This window comes from Chrysochloris asiatica, unplaced genomic scaffold, assembly GCF_000296735.1.
Source record: "Chrysochloris asiatica unplaced genomic scaffold, ChrAsi1.0 scaffold00173, whole genome shotgun sequence".
NCBI lineage: Eukaryota > Metazoa > Chordata > Mammalia > Afrosoricida > Chrysochloridae > Chrysochloris > Chrysochloris asiatica.
Window position 1 is genome coordinate 2,299,758 of NW_006408691.1, and position 2,976 is coordinate 2,302,733.

The window sequence follows — 2,976 nt, forward strand, 5'->3', positions numbered from 1 at the left end:
GAGGTCCATGTGTATAGTCGTCTCTTATGCTGTCTAAAGAAGGTATTTGAAATGAACAAATCATTGATTTTGCAGAATTCTATCATGTGATCTTCAGTATCATTTTTATCACCAACGCCATATTTTCCAACTACTGATTCTTCTTCTTTACTCCCAATCTTTGCATTCTAATCACCAGTAATGATCAATTCATTTTGATTGCATGTTTGATCAATTTCAGATTGAAGAAGTTGGTAGAATTCTTCTATGTCATCCTCACTGGCTTTAGTGGTTGGTGTGTAAATTTGAATAATTGTGGTATTAACTGATCTTCCTTGTAAGCACATGGATATTATCCTATCACAGACAGTAATGGACCTCATGACTGATCTGGATATGTTCTTTTTGACAATGAATGCAACACCATTCCTGTTCAATTAGTCATTCCTGGCATAGTAAACCATGTGGTTGTCAGATTCAAAATGGCCAATACCAATTCATGCCAGCTCACTAATGCCTAAGATGTTGGTGTTTATGCATTCCATTTCATTTTTGACAATTTCTAATTTTCCTAGATTCATACTTCGTACATTCCATGTTCCGATTATTAATGGATGTTAACAGCTGTTTCTCTTCATTTTGCATTGTGCCCCATCAGTAAATGAAGGTCCCGTGGGCTTTACTCCCACGGACTTTACTCCATTTGCATCATCAAGGTCAACTCTACTTTGAGGAAGCAGCTCTTCCCCAGCTGCATTTTGAGTGACATCCAACCTGAGGGGCTCATTTTCTAGCAGTATGTCTGACAGTGTTTCTCTGCTATTCGTAAGGTTTTCAGTGACTAAATATTCGGAAGTAGTTTGTCACTCTTTCTTTCTAGTCTGTGTTCGTTTGGAAGCTCATCTGAAACCTGTCCACCATGAGTGACCCTGCTGGGATTTAAAATACCGTGGCATAAATTACATAGTCACAGCAACTCACAAGCCACCATAGTACAACGATAGCAATTTCCACTTGCTTTCTTTATCAAACTTTTTTTATCTTCCTGTAATTGAGTTCTGATCATCAAGTCATCCATACAAGGTCAAGTGGGTACTATCTGCCAGTGTGGGCATTCTTTTGTCCCTCCCCCCACTTCATATTGGCTTTACTCTCAACTCTAGTCCACCATGGCTAGGTCAGTGTCCATGGGCTCAACCAAGGTTTTAATCTTTATGGAAGCAGAATGCCACATTGTTTCCTGTGGGGTGACTGGTGGGATCAACCGACTGACTTTTCTTCTAGCAGACAAACGCTTAACCACTGTGCCACAGGGCTCCTTAAACACAGCATAGAAAAAACAAAACAAAAAACGAGAAGATTCATTCAAGAAAAACTACTGAATCTTGGGTTAAAAAAAAGAAACATTCTGTGGCATTTTACCTTGGGTCGGCTCCACCCCCAGTTCTGTCATCATGGCAGTTCTCCAGGGTGGGGGAAGCCATGAAAACCAGCAGCTTCGCTGTGGAGGGAGCTGAATTTAGTCAGAATGGAGTATGGGGGTGGGGGTGGGGGGAACCCAAATACAAATCTTGATGTTGTCAGAAACAGTAATATCTTAGTGGCAAAGCAAGAGGTAAGAACAAGATTGCAGCTACTTGAGGTTTTGCTTCTAATTAGGGTAAGCAGCAGATTGGTACACTAACTAGAATTTAACAGGAAAGTCTGGGAAGTGAGGCAGTCCTAGTGGGCCTTCGTAGGTTCCTACATATCCCTGTTGTTCTGAAAGATTGCAGATATGTGCAAGGCTGTGTGCATGCCTAGAAGATGTCAGAGAGAATTTGGGTATCAATTCATCCCTAGCTGGGTGTCAGGCCTTGTATACACACAGAGGAGACATAAGAGTATCTGGCAGAAAGTAAAATCAGGGCTGACTTGCAAACTTTCTGAACTTTGAGCCTTTTCCCATCCTGTACACAGATTCTTTGGCAAAGCACAAAATCCTTACTGGCTCAAGATGTTTGAGTACAAGTGCTGATCAGTCATTGACTGTCCATTAAGTTATGATGGCACCAGGATGAAAGAGCCAAACACATAAATAAAAAAAAGAAATACAGACATCAGTGTCTACGTGCCATGTGGGAAACAGACTACACAGAATTATTCTAGGAAAGTCATTAAACAAACAGACAACAAATAGACAAACAGAAAACCAAAAATAATAATCCCTGTAGGGGAAAATTCAAAATCTAGATTAGCTATATTATTTTAAATGTCTAGTATTCAAGAAAAACAACAAAATTATAAGCCATGCATTGAAAGAAGGCAGTGTGGCTCTTACATGGGGTGAGGGTAGGTGTGGGATGGAAGTTGGGAAAACAGTCAACAGAAACTGAGCAAACCCAGATGTTGCACTTAGCAGACAAATATTTCAAAGCAGCCATTGTAAATACAATCAAAGGACTACAGTAAATCATGCTTAAATAATGAAAGGAAAGTCTAATAGTAATGACTAATCACATAAGAGTATTGCAATAAAAGACAGAAACTATAAATACATTTTAAGTGAAGAACCAAATGGAAATTTGGGAGACAAACGGTACAATAACAAGCAAAAAACTGACCAGCGTCTCAACTACAGATTTTAGGTAGCAGAAAAGGAATCAGTGAACTTGAAGATTGAGCAGTAGACATTATTCAATCTAAAGAACAGAAAGGAAAAAAAAGAATAAAATAAACTGAGCCTCTGAAGTTTGTGGAAACCATCAACCACATGTATAATTCATGTCTTCAAAGGCAAAGGAAAGAGAGAAAGGAGTATAGCAAACATTAGAAAAAGAAAGAAGAAGAAGAAGAGGAGGAGGAGGAGGAGGAGGAAGAAGAAGAAGAAGAAGAAGAAAACACCCCAAATTTGATGAAAAATGCAGTTCGAAACTACCAGCAGCTCTGCGGGAGAAAGATGAGGCTTTCTACTCCCGTAAAGATTTACACCCTCGGAAACCCTGTACAGGGTCGCTA

At 39.5% G+C, this 2,976-nt stretch overlaps 1 protein-coding gene across 1 annotated transcript in view; it reads right to left on the reverse strand.

Moving 5' to 3' along the window:
• The window catches only part of MORN1 (MORN repeat containing 1), a 112,384-nt gene that overhangs the window by 64,313 nt on the left and 45,095 nt on the right, over window positions 1–2,976 (reverse strand). The gene's annotated exons all lie outside the window — the stretch shown is intronic.